The sequence below is a fragment of the Ambystoma mexicanum genome, chromosome 5p, assembly GCF_040938575.1.
Source record: "Ambystoma mexicanum isolate Mex_15411 chromosome 5p, UKY_AmexF1_1, whole genome shotgun sequence".
Classification (NCBI taxonomy): domain Eukaryota; kingdom Metazoa; phylum Chordata; class Amphibia; order Caudata; family Ambystomatidae; genus Ambystoma; species Ambystoma mexicanum.
Window position 1 is genome coordinate 486321214 of NC_090930.1, and position 18958 is coordinate 486340171.

Sequence of the window (18958 nt, forward strand, 5' to 3'; positions counted from 1 at the left end):
GTGAACCCATCGGAACCCGGGGCTCTAGGCTTTAGGGATTTAATAGCAACTTCCACCTCCTCACCTGTGATCGGGCGTTTAATCCCTCTTTGTCGGGCTCATCAAGCCGTGGGAGGATAGCTTCCTGTAGATATTTAGCCTTTCCTGCCTCATCTCGAGGCGTTGCAGACATCGTTTCAGTGAGGTGGGACACCGCCTGTAGTAGCTTATCTCGATCAGCGTATTGGACTCGGCCTTGGGAGTCGCGGAGGCCCACTACAGAGTTCTTTCTTTCCGTTTTAGCCAATTTTTCTACAAGGAGTTTGTTCGCTTTGTTGTTCCCTGCATAATAATCTTGCTTGGATTGGCCAGTAAGTGCACCGTATCTTCTGCGTAATGGGCCTCTAACTTCTTTCGGGCAAACTGTAGATTGCGTTGGGTCTTTTGGGACCATCCCTTTTTCATGCTGGGCATCGGCCCTTTGGACCTCCTCCTCTAGTGCCGTGAGGGCCTGTTGTTTGCGTTTACGGTATGCTGCCCCCCTGTGCAATTATCTCACCCCTCACTACCACTTTCATGGCATCCCAGGTATTGGCTGGGGATGTATCTGCCACTGGGTTCTTCCGGAAGAAGTTCTCAATCGTTTTGGCTATGGAGTCTCTCAGCGGCATCTCGTTCAGGATGGGACCGTACAGGTTCCATCAGCGTCTCAGAGGTGGATCAGGGTTGTGGGCTCACAATGTCATTTTAACCGGGGCATGATCCGATAGCCTTTTCAGTGCCAAAGTTACATTGTCTACATAGGAGAGGATTTGTAGGGAGGTCAGGATCAGATCTATTCGGTTGGACGTTCTATGGACATATGAGAAGAAGGAAAAGTCTTTTTCGCCTGGGTGGAGCACCGTCCATGAGTTTACCACCCCCAAAGTCCAGAAGAAGTGGAGCAGTTTTGTGGCGAGTTTAAAATCTCAGGGGCGGGGAGGAGGGATTTGTCCCACAGGGGGTCCGGGACCCCACTAAAGTCTCCTCCTATGATTATTTGGCCCTCGACAAAGGGAAGCAGGGAATTGCCCAGAGCGTTGTAGAATGTCTCTTGACCTTCATTGGGGGCATAGACCGAAATGAAAGAGTAAAGTTGTCCACATACAAAGCCTTTGACTGCAGTGAATTGTCCCTCCGGGCATAGCAATGTCTCCAGAGCCTGGAATTGGACATCCCTGGCAAAGAGAATGGCAGTGCCTCCTTTTTTGGTCCCGTTAGAAGCAAGATACGGGAGCAGGAAATATCTATTTCGGATGCGTGTAAAGTCCTGTGGCAGCAGATGATTTTCCTGTAGAAATATCACAGATCCTGCCAAGTCTTGGAGCCGTTTCAACGTTTCAACGTTGATTTTCATTTGAAGGGGGGGTTCAGACCTTTTGTGTTAAGCAAAATAAAGTTTAACTTCTGATGCGGTGGTGAGCGTTCTGGGACGTTTGCATTCTGTGGGAGAGGGGCCGCGGGGTGACTCAGTTGCCATCCATGTACTTCATCATTGTGTCTCCACAGTGCTGCTGGGGCTTTAACTTGGGATTCCAACGTGAAGCCTTAACAGTAAACTTGCCGGAAGCTGATCCCTCTTTGTCAGCAACTTCCCTAACTAATTGAAACATATTGGTTTGCAAATCACTCCAAGGGCGTTTAGGTGGCATTCACCTTGGAGTCGGGCAGGTGCCGTGTGAAGCCCACTACCGATGTCTAGTAGCTTAGTGTTCCCTAATATTTTGAAGTCAGTTGGACCGACTGTTCGAGATCATAAGCCCGGAAAGGAGAGGGCCAGCAAGGCTGTTGGGGTCGCAAGCCTGTCGGGTCCCGAGCTGGGGTCACTTTACATTCCGGCCTCTCTGTATCCTCGTCCAGGTCGAATGTTTTTGTTTGGGGGGAGATTCTCCGGGCCATCTTCCGGGTGGTCGGGCGAGGTGTCTTCAATCCCCCCAGGAGATTTAATATGTAGGATTGATGCTGCATCTTCTAGGTGCCCTATCGTTTGGGACACTGCCTTGTAGGAAAATTGAAGCACGGTTGGGAATAGCCTTTGGTATCTGAAGTGCTGGTCCCGAAGGAATAGCGTCAGGGGCCTCAGAGCACTCCGTTTTTGTATTGTCACCATGGCCAGGTCTTGGTAGATTTGGAGAGGGAGCCCTGGAACGATAGTTCATCTCAGGAGCGCCCTATTTCCATGATGGCCTCTTTGGTTGTGTAGAAATGCACCCAGGTGATTACATCTGGGTGGGAGACTGTGTCCACCCTTCGTCTGGGCCGTAGACAATGGGTGTGGTCCAGCATGAGTTGAGCTTTATCCAAGTGTGGCTGCAATGATTGAAAGAGGTTGCTCACATATTCCGTGAGATTCTGGTCCATGATCGAGGAGGGAACACCACGAATGCGTAGTTTGTTCCGTCGGGCCCTGTTCTCGAGGTTTTCCTGTTTAAATGCTAAAATCTTGTTCCTGCTGTTTAGAGTTTGGATCGAGTGTTGAAGTTCCAGTAGAGTAGCTGAGTGTTCTTGGGTTAAGTCTTCTACTTCCCCCAGTCTCTGTTCCATCTCCACGATCCTTTGCTCCATTCTAATTTGGTGGTGAGCTCCATCATGCAGGATCTGAATTCGGCTTTGATGTCCGTCATAAAGGCCTGTATATCCCCCTTGGTTGCAAGTTGACCCGCCCCTTCAGAGAGTGTTTGGGGTGAGGATTTTGGTGTTTCAGGTTTTTCCCTTTATCAGCTGGGAGTAGCATGGTGGTGATGTCGGCGCATTTGGCAGCTTTGAGGTGTTTGGACATATCTGCGGGCCCCCAGTGGGATGCACTGCGTGGTCATCGACGTGTGGAAGATGGGGACTGCACAGGACTTATATTTTCAGGGTGGGGGACAGTCGTCTCTCCCAATTCTCACGAGGCAAGTCTGTGGAGGCGCAGACCAAGCATGGCTGGGGTATGTACAAATTCCAGTCCTGGGCCAACTATGGGTGTTGAGTGCAGTGCTTCGTTGGTAGTTATGGGTCCTGCTAGCTAAAATGTAGTGCTAAGTGAAATGCGACTGCTGGACGCCTTGGGGGTGAGAAGAGCAGCCGAGGACCCAATTTCCCAGATTAGCGCAATCTCAGTAAAGCAAGGGAACCCCCATCAGCCTCAGGGTTGTCGCTCATGTAGGTTGCCTTGCTCCTTTGAGGGCTGGAGGATCTAGTCACCAGATCAATAGTGAGGGTAGCTCTACTGCGCAGATGGTTGTCCTCGGGAGCCGAGGTCAGGACGCGGACTCCACTGTGAAGTGCTCCTCTTGTTGCACTAGGCGGCTGATCCAGGGGGAGGCTATGCCTCCGAGCAGAAGATGGCCGTGGTTCCTGCCAATGACACGGTTCAGGAGCAGGGACTGCGCTTCGGCATATTATTGAGTTCTGAGGGCCGCCCCCGGCCCACTGTCAGCTTGGAAGAATGCAGCAGTACTATGGCAGCCCAGCATAATCCAAAGCAAGGGCTGCGTGGGGGGTTGATGGCAGAGGTGCCCTCATGGATGTCAGCTGCTCAGAGGAGATGTGAAGGAGATTGGTTTCGGTCACTGGCTATAACTGAGGCTCGGGATTCCTCCCTCTTTGTGAGGCGGGGGGTCACTGCCCATGTCCCTGTTGAGGACGGGCCTCTGTATTGCTGTGGCTGCAGCAGGAGCTATCGCGAGGAGCACAGAGCTTCCCAGGGCGGTGCGCAGTATCCCATGCGCTCTCCGCTCATCGTGGTGCGAGGGAGTTGAGACGCCCCGTCGCTGTAATGGCAGCTGTGTGGCCTGCTCTGGAGCTGCAGAGTTGATTTTGCAGCAGCGCTGGGGTACGAAGCGCCTTCATCAAGCGTGTGGAATCAGATGAGGCTTCAGTGCACCCATTGCTGTGCTGGGCGATCGGAGAGGGCGCAGACCATTGGTAGGGGGCAGACTCCCCTCAAGCAATCCATGAGTCGGGTCAGCCAGGCTTCAGGTCTCGGCTCGGCGTCCCCTCCTTCTGGTTCATGGCGGCCGCCTGCCATTTTGGAATGTTTTCGGCGGTGGGCGCTGAGAAGAACCGCTTCAATCAGGTGAATGAGTGAGTGTTATGGGCACAGACTGCCACACTTTGCGGACCAGGGATTCTGATTTCGTTATATTCGCTTTTCTGGCAGATGTGAAAATGGGAACGGCATCTTATCCGGTAGTAAAGTGGGCTTCACACAGAGGCCATTAGAGGAGCAGCCACATCGAAGGCACTCCAGAACACACCCCCCTGTGAGAGCATTTTGATATCAAAGCAGTACAATTTTTGAGAAAGGGTATTTTCAGATGAATGCCATCCCAGATGTCATTCAGCTACGTTTTCTCAACTTTGGTAAGGTAGACTGTGACATATCTTGCGTCTCCCTTTGAATTGTCTGCAATGTATTGAATGTCTATATTAGCATTCAACATGGATTAAATAATAGGATTGTAATAAATTATATATTTGGAGGCGTTATCTCTTTTAATGTTATATGTGTTGTTTGGTTATTTACTTGACCTTTTGTACAAACTAGTCTTGGGAATCCAAAACGACATTTGGGGAAGTATTTCCCTTTGTTTGTATATCAACATCAGCAATATCTGCCACATTTAGGTCGTTGGAAACATAAGATTTTAGCTCATACCTAATTATTTATGTCTTCTTTAGGAATGTTACAGGTAATGTGTTTTACAATTCATTGAAACATACGTCTCATCACTGTCATGGCCAAATCTGGGAGCATTTTATCAAGAAAAGCATGTCAATATGTGGTGCTCCTCTAGACAGCTTTTCTTTTCTCCAAAGGTAGTGCTGCACTTCTCCAACTGGAGGCCATATTTTGTTGCAGATGAAGTGTGACATAGCAATAAAACGGTGGTGGAAGTATTGTAAACTAGCCCTTCTTTATTTTGATTTGCAGTGCATAGTGTGATGAATCCGAGTGTGTCATCACTCCTTTCTTGGCAGTGACCTCTCTCCATGTGGCCAGAATATGGCAGCCACTACCTGATCCTGACCCTGGGGTGGCTATATTTGAGCGGATCACATGCGGGTAGAAAACCTCTGGGGAGGTGTCATGGCATTATTGGATGAGACATGGTATTCCCCGTTTTCCCTTGAGGATAACCCTCCCATACTTGATACCCTCATGGCCTATTGCCATATGTGTCCTCATCCACCTATGAAGGGTATCTTGACCCAAGACCCATAAGCCAAACTTCAAACTCTGATCTGCCTTGTGAAATATATGAAACTGCCTTCTCAGGTTCCACATACAAATCATCCGGGACTCATTTGCCCTTGAAAACCATTAAGAATATTAATTCTTAATGGGCCCACCTAAACCATGTCTACCCCAGCACCTTAGTCTCCCCTGACACCCCGCTAACGTGCACTTTCCCTTCCGGGCTCCCTCCCACTGCACTAGCCTTGCTGGACCTGCACCCCTTGGAGCACATCAGCCCCTTCCTCACACTTAGCATGTGGACCTCCATTCCCCTGTGCTCCCTGAATTCCCCTGGCTCTTGTCCACCTGGCCTCACCTAGCACTCGCCTAGCCCAGGGGCCCTCTCCCCCTTTGCTCCTCCCCCTAGCACATGTGCACTCTCCACTCTGATCTGCACTTCCTTTACCTCCTTGGCATTTGTGCATTCCCCTCTGACCGGCACTCCCCACCCTCCTCCCACTCCCCGGCCCTTCTTGTTACTGTACTTGCACAATCCAAATGACACAAGGCCTAATAGGACCGTTTTTGTTATTCCTTATCTGCCCCCCTTCTGTCTTGCTGCACCTTAAAACACCATTGCTTTATAGGCGCATTATAAATAACCAATAAATAAATAAAAGAAATGTACCCTGATTTATTATGCGAATTGTCAAGAATGAACTTCCTTTCCCATAACTACCAAAATACTGGGACGAGAAAGAGGAACTGAGCAATGCAGATCGAAGGAGACCACAAGCACAAGGTACACTCTAGTTGTTGGACACACAACCCTGCGACCAGGAAATTTAAAGAGCAGAAGCAAAGAGTAGAGGTGTGCTGCTGGTGGGAGATGGCTGTGCCTTTCCGTGCAGATCGGGAGACTGAAAGGCTAGGACCAGTGTGGTGGAGCAGACCGGCACGAGAGCCAAGAAGAAGGAAGCTGCCACGGGAAGAGGACACGCTACGAGAACGCCAGGCGATAGACTCCTTTGCGTTCGCAGGTGTTAGAAAGCAGCATCTAACTCACCAGACCCTACAACTAAGCAGACGAGCCCAGCAGAATCAGTGAGGGACGGGAAAGCCGAGAGAAAGTGGTTGCGAGAAAGAAAGTACTGAAAGACTGTCACCGACTGACCGCAGGAGAAACCAGGAACACCAACAAGAATCGGTGAGTACACCCAGAGACAGAGGGGAAACCAGTACGTATCGGCAGCCACGCCAAATACAAGTAATTGTGAATACAGAAGCCGAGAGAGCTTATTGTCAAAAGGGGAAATGAACTGCAAGTGAAACTGTACAAGTTTGTCAATGTATACAGTGCAAGTATATGGGAAACCCGTACAGGATAATATATCAAGCATTATACATTACCAAGTCTGGAAGAGGGCATAGAGCCTGTATGAACAGAAGCCGTGGCAGGAGAGTATACCAGGCAGTTACAAGTGTGTGATTGCAAGAAGTCCTGGCAGGAGAGTATACCAGGCAGTTACAATTGTGTGATTGCAAGACACCTTTGCAGGAGAGTATACCAGGCAGTTACAAGAAAATACAAAAGTTAAAGATGTCCTGAGAAGAAATATCAGAACTAGAAAAAGGGTTGTGTTAACCAGGAGAGAAGGAGAAAACCAATGGCAGGAGAGTATACCAGGTATCCTAAAAGAGACAAAAGTAGACAAGAAAGGCACAAGGAACTGCTACTCGTGAAAATATCAGAAAATGAGTAGGAATCCAGGGTTAGGGAGCCATCTTCTGGAGCAAGGATCCTTATCCTTGAAGAACTTTTGTGTTGGAGTTATTTATTCTTCCTTTTTGGACACTTTTCTAAACCACCCATGGCCAAATACATTACCATTTTCATTTTAGAATATAGTTTATTAGAGTCTGAGGGTCAGAATAGAACTTTGGACACGGGACAGTTTTGTTTTGGACATTCTGACACAGGCAGATCCTTAGTTTTTGGTTTAGACAGGGAAACTCCTCTTGGAGCTAGGTCAGCGAGGCATTTTCCCAACCCCTTTTATTTTCAATAAAAGTCTTTAGTCCAAAACATGACTCACTTGTGTCCGAGTTCCATTCCTGACTCCTCACAGTAGGAAGCCAAGTAAATCATCCCATGTATTTTCTGTACAACTGAGTGTAACAAACCCCATGGGGGACCGAGAATCCTTTAAGTGAACATCATCATAATGTTGGAACCAGTATTCATTTGTGGCACACATATTTGTCCAGATAATTTTAATACTTGACTCCAACACTTCATCTTTGTCTCTTATCTTTTGAAGTAGTTTACTAGCTGACATATATGTAGAGTGAGTTCCATTTTTTAGTGTGTATGCAACTCTGTAAATGCTAGTTTGCATTCAAACCAAAGATGGAAAATGTATTCAATGTATGGATGATATCCTGGATCTTCAGAATACATTCTGAGATAACGATACTCTGATGCACTGATTTCTATAGGTCTTCCATCATGCCTTCCTCCTTTTGCTGCAGGGAAGAGTAGTGGAAACAGCATGCTTCTAAACTCTTTTCCCATACACTCATTGGAAACCTTTGGCTTGACACATTTGGTATGTTTCTAATGCATCTTCCATGGTGTATCTTGAATGTAGTGGGTGGATTATGTAGTGGTCAAGCTTCTTGTCTGTATTGTTAGGATCAACACGTTCAAATTATATTGTTTTCTATGTATATATCTTAGTAGTATTAATTGTCCTTTTTCAGATACTCTAGGGCTTGGTACACCATTTGCCAGTACAATTAAAGATTGATGTACCAGTTGTCATCCTCCTAAAGTTTCAATGTTTTCTTTGAGGTCTAATGGTAAATATACTACCTTGCTACAAATGCCTTTAAGTAATTCTGATGGAAGCAATTTGACAGTCTTGGGCTTTAACAATATTATAGCTTGGAATGGGTATGCTATTTGCATTATAATACTATAATATATATTGGGATTTTTGAGAGCACTTGGAAGTGGGAATATTTCAAGTTATTACTGATAGCTTGAGATGGCATTTGGTTGTCACCAAGGTTATTATTGCAATATGTGCATATAATAAGGGGTCTGTTATGTTGTATTTATTTTCTGCTATTATGTACAAAGCCAACTGGAATCATTGTGATCCCTTATTGTCTTCAATTTTGTGGCACATATCAACTGTTTTTTGTACTTTGCTTGTACAAATTTCTACGGCAACAGATGCATATTCTTTTTTTAAAAAAACTTTTATTTTTGACGGCAGAGGTTTACAAGGTACACACATCAAGGCAACAAGCATGACTAAGCAACATAAGGTGGAGCAATACATAAAACATAGTACATTAGTAATAGCATTGTCAGGTAATGGTCACATACGATTCATACGAGTACGGGATCCTGTAGTAGGAGTGGTCATTGAAGGAGTGGGGACGAGCCAGAGCTGGAAGCAACCTCGCCTTGTCTGTTAAGGTAGGAGTTGAATTCCACCCAGATGTTCTTGGGCGAGAGGTGGCGGGGAGCATGGATATAAATTCTTCCTCACAGTTTCGCGACCAAGTAAGCAAATGGAGCCATTTCTGGTGGACCAGGGGGAAGGGACTTTTCCAGCTCTGGAGAATGCATTTTTTGGCTTTCATACACCCAATATTGAGAAATCTAGCCGAACGTCTGGTGTCATTAGTATTCCAGGCTCCAAACAGGACGGCCAAAGGATCAGGGTCAATAACCGTTTCAGTGATGGCCATGAGTGTTTCTAGGATACTTTTCCAAAATCTAAGCAACTTGTCACAAGACCAGAACATGTGTAAGTGGTCAGCTTCTGTGGCCCCGCAACGGGGGCAGAGATGCACCGTAGTGCGAGTGAACCTCGAGGTCCTATGCGGAGTATAGTAGAGTCTATTTAAAAGTTTGTACTGCATGGCGCAAAAACGGAAATTGAGGGAGACTTTTTGCGTGTGTAGGCACATATTGCCCCAGACCCCGTCTGATAGTTCTAGGTCTAGTTCGCTAGCCCATTCAACACGTGCCTTGAGAGTGGGAGTAGGGGTAGCATCCTGTAGGATCTTGTAAAGTGAAGAGACTATTCCACAGGCACCGCCCGAGTTGGCAATATATGCAATGGCCGAGTTGTCTGGGGGCTCAGCAGGGAATGTGGGCCATTTGGTGTGAAACGCGGCTCGTAATCTATAGTATTGAAGGGTCTCCAAGGCGGTCCCGGTGTGTCCCGGTTTCCAGGTTTGGGGGTCAATGAACCTGCCATCGGGGTAGAAGTCCGTCAGTGCTTGGCATCCCAGCTTCCCCCAGTGTCGGGCCAGCGCCGCATCATGAGTGGGTTCTAGGCCGGGGAAGGCCCACACAGGAAGCCATTTGTAATACGGGGAGGCTTCAGGTGTCTGAGATAACAGGTGAGCCCAGGCTTGAAGGGTCGTGTTGATTGGGTCAATGGGAGAGTCGGGCGTGTATTGCCGATGTAGTATGATGGATATTAGGTCGATACCAGCAGCTGCCAGTCGCTCCAGTTTGATATGGGGACGCACCGGAGTACCAGGGTACCAGTGAGTGGCATGTTGGGCCTGGGCCGCGTGCCAATAAAGTGACAGATCCGGAGCCGTGAGTCCCCCTTGTCTGTATGGGAGTGTCATGTCCGTCCACTTTTTGCGTACTGCGCCAGAGTGCCAGAGGAACTGTGCACACAGTGTGTGTAGTCTAGTAAAATATTCCCTCCCGGGCCACACGGGTACGTTACTAAACGTGTAAAGGAGTTTGGGGAGTAGGATCATTTTGATGAGGGAGAGCCGTTCAGCAATGGATAGTGGAAGGGCACGCCACCGTAGGATTTTTGTCTCAACTATTCGTGCTACCGCAGGGTAATTATCAGCAAGGAGGGTGGATTTGGCTAAGGATATTTGCACACCCAGATATCTAACGCCATTCAGTGACCAGCGGAGGGGGTATTCGGTGGTGGGCTGCTGGGTGGATTCAGTGAGCGGGAAGATCTCTGATTTTGAGTAATTAATAGTGAAGCCGGAGTGAGTGCCAATGCGAGTGATATCTCTCAATATCGGGTCAAGATGTGTCGTGGGGTCTCTGATATATAGCAAAACATCGTCCGCATATAGAGATATAATTTCGGGGCTGCTATCAATCCTATTCCTCTGCGGGCGTGATGAGCACGGACATAGTCTGCCATCGGCTCTATTGCTAGAGCGAATAGAATCGGAGAAAAGGGGCATCCCTGTCGGGTACCCCTGAAGAGTGTGAAAAGATCAGATGTCAATGTAATGGTTCTAACCCACGCCACAGGAGATGTGTATAACAATTTGATGAACCTAAGCATGTTTGGGCCAATGCCCATAGTCTCCAGCACCAGCCATGTGTATTTCCAGGAGACCATATCAAAGGCCTTCTGGGCATCCAGCGTGACCGCCACCGCTTGCACATCCTGATCAATGTGGGACATCACGTTGAACAATCTTCTGATGTTGTGGGAGGTAGACCTTCCAGGTACAAAACCGGCCTGGTCTTCATGAACTAAGTATGTCATAATGGGCAGAAATCGGTTCGCTATAATTTTTGCAAAGATCTTCGTGTCAAGATTCATAAGGGAAAGGGTTCTGTAGGATTTGCATTCATCATCAGGTTTACCAGGCTTGAGCAGCACTGTAATGGCTGCCTCGCGCATGGAAAGGGGGAGGATAGAGAGTTGGAGCGATTCATCCCAGACCTCAAGTAGCCTGGGAGCGATTATGGCGACGTATTCTTGGTAGAAATCAGCGGTTAGGCCGTCAGGTCCCGGGGCTTTACCTTTGGGCAAGTCGGAGATAGCTGTTACTACCTCATCCAGTGTAATTGGGGAGTCCAATTCGTCTCGAGTAATGGAGGAGATCTCTGTGGTGGGGATCTGGTCGAGGAGTTCTCTCATATATTGTTCAGTGTGTTCAGCAGGTTGAGAGTAGAGAGACCTGTAGAACTCAGTGAATGTGTCTAGGATTTGTTGGTTAGCCCATTGAGCGTTGGCATGTTTATCCTTAATAGAGGTGATTTGCGTTCGGCCAGATTCCCATTTGATCAGTGTCGCTAACGGTTTCCCGGGCCTATCCCCCTCCACATATTTCCTGGCTGCTTGTGGGTGGCTAAGGTATTGTATTTCGCTGACGGCGAGTTTGTTGAATGCCTGGAGTTCATCAGAGACCTGTGCAAGTATGGCAGGGTCAGCCCTAGCGGCACATTGCAGTTCTAATTGCTTCAGTTTGGGTTCAGATCGACCCAATGCGGCTCTGATTGTTTTCAGCACCCCAGCCTCCCGGGAGATGGAAATACCCCTAATATACACTTTATAGGCGTCCCACCGGACTGCAGCCAAGGTGTCCCGAAGAGTGTTGTGTTCAAAGAAAGACAGAATGTCAGCAAGTATTTCAGCCCTAAACACAACATCCCTAAGGGCCTCGGATTTGAAACGCCAGGTGCTGAATGTCGGGACAAGTATCCCCAACTTTGCCGAGATTGTGATCGGGGCATGATCAGACAGTGTGCGAGGTAGGATCTGGGAGTCCACCACCCCGCCCATGACTCCCCTTGACACAAAAAATAGGTCTATCCTAGAAGAGCTATCGTGCACTGATGAATAGTAAGTGTGATCCCTCAGTTGGGGGTATAACGTTCTCCAAACGTCGCAGATGTCAAGGGTCTTAATGTGGGAGTGCAGTCTGCGTGCAGCACTGGCCAAAGAGCGGGGAGCAGTTCCAGTCCTGTCTAGGACCGTGTCAAGAATAAGATTTAAATCTCCACCCCAAAAGATCGGTATGCCCACATATCCCAGCAGTATGGTAGTGATGTTATCAAAAAATTCGGGAGAGTCCACATTGGGGCAGTAGGTGTTGACAAGTAGATATTCTTTGTTAGCCAAAGTACAATGTAGTATTACATAACGTCCCTCGGGGTCGGTGCAACTTTTGTGCAATGTGAACTTAATGGATTTATGAATCATCGTTAGTACTCCCCTGGATTGAGTGGAATAGGAGGTAAAGAATCTCGCAGGTCCCCATGCCGGGGCCATAGTTCTAGGTATGTGGGCGTTGGAGTGTGTCTCCTGTAGGAGCAGTATTTTACAGCTGTGTCTGTTGGCATAAGCTATGATTTTGCGGGCCTTGGTATGATTGCTTAACCCACGGACATTCCAGGACATTATGACGGTAGACATTGCAGTGACAAATAAACCATTATACCACACATATTCTCAGTGGACATCTCGGATCCAGCAATAGTGTGTGCCCCAAAGTTTGGAGTCAATCCTGCAATCGTGTCCCTTCAATGCTCGCACCATGCAAACTCGTGTGCCTTTTTTAGATAACATCCCGTACCCACCCCCCACCCTCACCATCAACCCTAGTTTAGCAGTGTGAACCCCATCCATCCTTAACTGCGCACAGTCGGATCGACCCCAACATGATCCAGCCTGTGCAGGAGCCCAACAGGGGCTAACCCAGAACAACGATATGAAGAACAGTGCAATCGCAATGGGGTGCGCTATTGCCGTGTGCTAGCACGCTTGGAACCCAGTGGGATCCGTGAAAAGACAAGCAGTGTTTGCGGTTTGGTAATGCATGTCGCTGCATCTAACAGTGGCCGTGCCAGGCCTGAATGTGAATCAAAGGAACGTTACATTCAACAACAATAAGAAGTCAACATGGTCACGATGAGTAGTTCAACATTATGGTAATTTAACAGTGCATATCTGAGAGATTAGGTGCTGTGAGTACAGCCCGGATTGCATGGGACATGTGAATGTGACAGCAGGATAGTTGTGGAGGAGGCAAATGAGCGATGGAGCCTGCAGACCGGCTGGCCAAAGGACGATCAAGGGGAGCAAGCTTCAGACAAAGTTCAGTCATTCTCCATCATATCCTCAGCGGGTGGATGAGGGGGAATATGCGCTTCTATGAATTTCACTGCTTCCGAGGGCACCATAAAGAAGTAAAGTTTGTTGTTGAATGTGAACTTTAGACGCGCAGGGAATAGGATGGCATAAGGAATGCTTCTCTCCCTGAGCAGTTTCTTAACTCTAAGAAATTGGCGACGCTCCTGCTGGACTCCGGTCGAGAAGTCAGGGAAAATTCGGATCACCTGCGAGTCCATTCTGAGCTCACCCTTCTCACGTGCGAGGTGGAGGATCTGGTCACGATCTCTAAAACTCAGAATTTTTGCAATAATGGGCCTCGGAAAGTCACCAGGTTTGGGGCGTGGGGCCAGTGCCCTGTGGGCCCTTTCGATTGTGAAGAAGGGGGACAAATCCGGGTTGCCCAACAGGTCTTTCAAGAGGTTTTAGACGGCTCATTCGAGTCACCCCTTCAGCGCATTTTCCGGGACCCCAATAATGCGTATATTATTCCTCCTTGATCTGGATTCAAGGTCATCACACTTTGCCTTTACTGATTTCATGTCCGTGACAAGGTTGGCCACTGTACTCTGCAGTGTAACTATATTGTCCTCACTAGCACCGATTCTATTTTCAGCCTCAGTGATCCGCGTCCCCTGTTGATCCAGTTTGGCCCTAAGAGATGCCACATTAGCATTTATATCGTCTAGCTTTTCGTGAAATGCAACAAAGTTTCTAGCCATAGACTCCATCATGGCCATCAGGTACGCAGGAGGCCCTTCCGCAGGGAGTGGTGAGTCGGTCTGGTCACAAGAAGAGTGGGCCGACTCGGATCTCGGGGTGGCTTTTGCAAATTTATCCATAGCCCCAGTTTTACTGGTATTCCTGGATCTGTTAGACATTGTGTAATATGCGTAAGTGGAATACGGGTGCTGTATATGACCTGGGGTTGTGCAAAGCAAAAGGTCAAAGGAAGGAGATCTGGCTTTTTTGATGATGTAGCAGTAGCACACAGGGTTATCAGAAGCGTATTATCCAGGCTCCTGAGCCAGGGTGTAGGGGAGGCAGTGTCTGGGGAGACGACCATGCAGCGCGCCTCAATGGATCATATGAGGCAGAATGGGTAATCGCCGCGGGATCCCAATGTCGTGGAGTGCAGTGATGAGGGAGCGGGGGGTATCAGCCAGAGCGGAGGGGTCGCGGGAGCGCCCGCCCCCAGTATCCCTCCCAGCTCCTCACCCCACGCTTGTGCAGGATCTGGATGGCGGAGTCTCCAGTGAGCCCGCGCTTAGTCCAAGGGGGGATCCCACGCTGTCAATGGCACAGTTTCAGCGCCGCGCTGAGGGGCCCCCCGGCCGTAGGTCCGGCGGGGGCGATCTCCGCGATGGGTCCTGCGGAGACACGGGGGCCGCAGGAAGAAGTCAGGCAGCGGTGCCGCACGGGGGATCCCAGCGGCAAGGCCGCGACGTCTGAGGCAGGATTCGCCCACGCGTATCAGCGCAGGTCGTGATGACGGCCTCCGCGCTCCCGATCAGCTACAGCCCCCAGGCTCCGGGATCGTGCCAGGGAGTCGGGCTGCGAGAATAAGCGAGCAGTAGGGTCGCTGGCAGCGGTGGGCCCCAGCTGCGCAACCCGTCCCCCACCCAGCGGCCGAGCGGCGGCCCAGTCAGTCCAACACGGGGCCGCGTCACCGGCCGAACTCAAGCCCAGGAGGTCCGATTCGGGCCAGAATTTCACGGGCAGGTGGGGCGAAGTGCCTACAAGGCAGGAGCCGGTTTAGAGGATGGGGCAAGATGTTAGACCGCAGATGAAGGCAGATATAGAGCGGCGGCACACGGAGCTGGAAAGCTAGGCAGCCATTTTGTTGGCTGCTCAACAGCGCCCCCCCAACAGATGCATATTCTGTCTGGAATGTCAGCTCAGGTAGTTTGAAACTTTGCTATTTCTTGTTTGTATGTGTTGGAAAAAAGGTTACTGGTTAAGAAATGTTGGTTGCTACTTGATCATTTAGTTTGTAATTTAGTTGTGTTTTTTAGTTCTACTTCAGTGCCAAAGTATGTATTATGTATGTCATGTATCTGTCACAGGACTTCTCGTGATATTCCAGTTAGGAGAGTGGCATTTATTTTTTGTAGCTCTTTTAGTACTTTTAGAACTATACATTTTATGCACAACAGTGCAAATGAAGAATGGTATGTTGCTAACATGTTTATGTGATGAAAAAACATTTTAAAGGATGCTCCTGAAATGCAGCCTGAAGAATGTCCTTGTAGTCTGATATGGATGCACATTCGACAGTAGTCCATGTTTTGTAGAGTTTTGATTCTACTTTTGTCTTTTACTTTATCGTATTGCTTTAGAAATCTCTGGAAACATTTGAATTGCGGGTTGGCACACATCGCATACTGCGTTGAATGACCATTTGCAGACTGAATGAACTGTCTGGGCCGGAGGAAGATCTGGTTGAATATTTGTTTGGGAAGATTTTTGATAATACTTTCTTCTACTATTTCACAGCCTCTACCATATGTATCTATGGTGATTGGATTTTCTTGTTCCTGGCTGTACGCTTCTTCATTAAAGTATGGTTCTGTGTTAATAGTGTGACACCATTCACCAGGACAAAAGTAGCAGAAGTTATCTACATTGACATTGCCCAAGTTTCTAAGTTTTGTTTGTCGTTTTTTGATTAATGTCAATGGATTCATTTTATTACAGCTAATGTATAGAGTTTTCTTTTTGGTTTGCACGTGCTTTCAATTATTGCTTATAAAACCAGTTTCCTTTGGTAATTCAGGGGTAAGGAATGTACATTTTTCAGATTTGTTCTGATGTTTTTGTAGGACTCTATGACGGAATCGTTTTTGCAAAACTGATTTTCAGGAATTTTCTATTTGGACAACATTGACATTGGAAGACATGGTTTCCATATCTGTTGGGTTTGTTGGGGTGCTCAACCTCTGTAGAAATCTTAGGAGGCAATTGCTTAGCTTTTTTTCTGACAGAGGTGGAGGAATGAGCGGTTTTGTTGGTGGTTGGTGTAGTTGTACTTTGCAAGAAGAGAGTTATTTCTTCTCTTGCTTGCATTTTTCTATTAAGTGTTTTAGTGGAGGGTGAGTATATGACTCTCCCCTGTTTTTACCTGCCCAACTCTGCAGCAAGCAATGTTTTCTTTGCTTGCTGCAGAGTTGCCATTTTCTGTATCTGTTGGAGAAAAGAAAGAATATTTACATTAAGTTCCTATAAACGGTGTGCGTCTTTTTTTAATGTTATTATTGTTTATTAGTACATGAGAAGAGATGATTATTTGTAAGATATTTTTAATGATGGAGTTTGAAAGGAAAACTATAGTTTTTGGTATTGGTTACTTTTTTTAGAACATTGCAGCATAATGAATAGTGGGTTTTAGTTATCTGAGAGTGCTTGTGTTAGTACTTATTAGAAGTTACGGAAGCTGTACTACTAATAAGCTACTGGGATAAATAAGAGGTAGTTTGTGATGTGGAAGATGGAAGAAATGCTAATGTAACAGATTAGTAGTTGGGTAGTGGCATGAAGAAGAGTGAAGTTGTCGGAATGGCACCGAATGCTAATGAGGTACTGGGACGAGAAAGAGGGAGGGTGTTATGTAATCCATTCCTAATGGGTATTGGGATGAGGAAGACAGAGTGTTAAGTTTTGCAGTAATGCGATGAGAAAGAGCAAGGTGGTGATAATGTAACAGATTACTAATGTGCTTCTGGGATGAGGAAGAGGAAGTTGGGTATAATGGAACATATTACTAATAGGATAGGGGCATGAGGGAGAGGGAGGTTGTGGGAATTAAAAATACTGTTATCGCTGTACTGTGTTGAAGAGGGAAGTGGGGGTAATTGCATAGACTACTATTGGGGTACTGGGATGACAAAGAGGGAGCTGAAGGTAATGCCATGGTTATGGAATGGAGTACTATTGTGGTACTGGGGTGAGGAAGATGGAGGTAGGGATACTGTCACAGAATACGAATACAGTACTGGGGCAATGAAGAGGAACTTAAGGGTTATGTAATAGATTACTAATTGGGTACTGGGATGAGGAAGAGAGAGTTTGAGTTTTGAAGTACTGTGATGAAGAAGCGGGAGGTAATGATAACATAACAGATTACTGAAAGGGTATTGGTAAAAGGAAGTTGGAGTCGCGTTTAATAACATTCCAGCAGTTGGGTAGTGTAAAGAGGGCATGGTATCAACAGTAAGACAGACGTAAGTGACCACAGTTCAAGGGTGTTTATTGAACTTCAACAAATGTGTGATAAACGGCTATCTAATCCTAAATTTACAGGTGGGAGCAGGCTACGACCATCAAATAATAATAAAGCAGTCCTGGTGGAGTCTCAGCAAAATAAAAGAACCTATGCTAAAAAAAAACTATTGCCAATCTTTACCGCTAATTACAAATGGGGTAGTGTTCATGAAAAAGAACACAAAATGATATGTCAGGATGTTCAGGCCGTTGGCCTCCCTTCACCACGTTTTCAGCATGGGACAAGGTGGTTCACTTGTGCAAAGCACACACCCTCTGGCATCTTTGGCACAAGGATACAGTTCCATTACCCACCTCAGGGCCTTCTGTGACCAACTCTCTTCCTTTATCAAAAGTCTCTTGATTCAGATGGCCTGTCTGATGTACAAAAACACAACACAAAGTCATTGTCCTCTTATAAGTATTCAATTTGGGTGATTCGCCCTGGATCCCCCTGAGCCCGGCTCAGATCCCATTTTATAACATGGTCATTGTGGATCCCCCTCTTCCGGGCTCAGATCCTCCTTTTTACAATGTTCAGAAAATATTCTTTCTTGGGTGACTCATGGTTCACCCAGGATCCCGCTGAGCCAGTTCAGACCCGTCCTCTGATATGATGAGTCTCCCTCAGCCGGGCTCTGACCATTCTCAATTTGCATTAAAGTATCGAAGACTTTCGAATGTGCACAGGGTTTAGCTTGACCCATTGCAGAACCACTTTGATCTCAAAATTCCCTTCTCACAGTTGCCAACTAGTTGGATTCCTAACAGAGACGTTTGAAATGAGCACATGCATGGCGCCAGACCCCTCTGTCTATATATGGTATATTTCATGGCCTCCAAACAGTCACTCCTCTGGTTTTCAATTATATTCACGTCACTCGTCACATAAATTTCACACACTATTCTCTTTAGATTTCTTCATACAATGTTGCGGCTTGCAACCTCGGCTCTAACACAAGCTGGTTTTATATTAGTCCCTCCGACTCACGGGCTGTGCTGTCTACTGGCACTGCTTTGTTGTAGGAGCCAAGGACAGTACGACGGCGGCACACGCTCCTCCCTGCCTTGGTTATCGGCGTGGGTGTCACGCTTATCTCTGGTGCCCTGCAGCAGTGCCTGGTCCGGACTGTGCTGCGGAGTGACCCCCGTACTGGTACCCTTCACCCAGTCGTATGTCCCAGCCACGCCTTCCCTCACCTGTCGCCTGGAGGAAAAACCTCCAGGAGGCCGTGAGGTTGGGAGGGGCCTGGGTGTATTTGGGCATAGCTCTCAACTCACACGCTTTTGGCGGGTGTCACCCGCCTTGGAAACAGCAGACTCACCCGCCAAGCCTCTGACACACCCATTCATTTCAATGGGCCTCTCACCCGCCAAACACAAAATCGGGTGATTTCACCCGCCTTTGCATCGCAAATGGTTGAGAGCTATGATTTGGGACTTGCGTTACTAGTGTTCTGGGGGTGTTGTGGAAACCTAAGAGGCGAAGAGAGGGTAAGCCTACTGTGGAAAAATAACTGCAATCTCTCCTCCCCTAATCCCCTTAAAGAGCGAGGCTGGCTGGAGCACGTGGATGTGGCTCACCTGTGGTTCTGTGTTT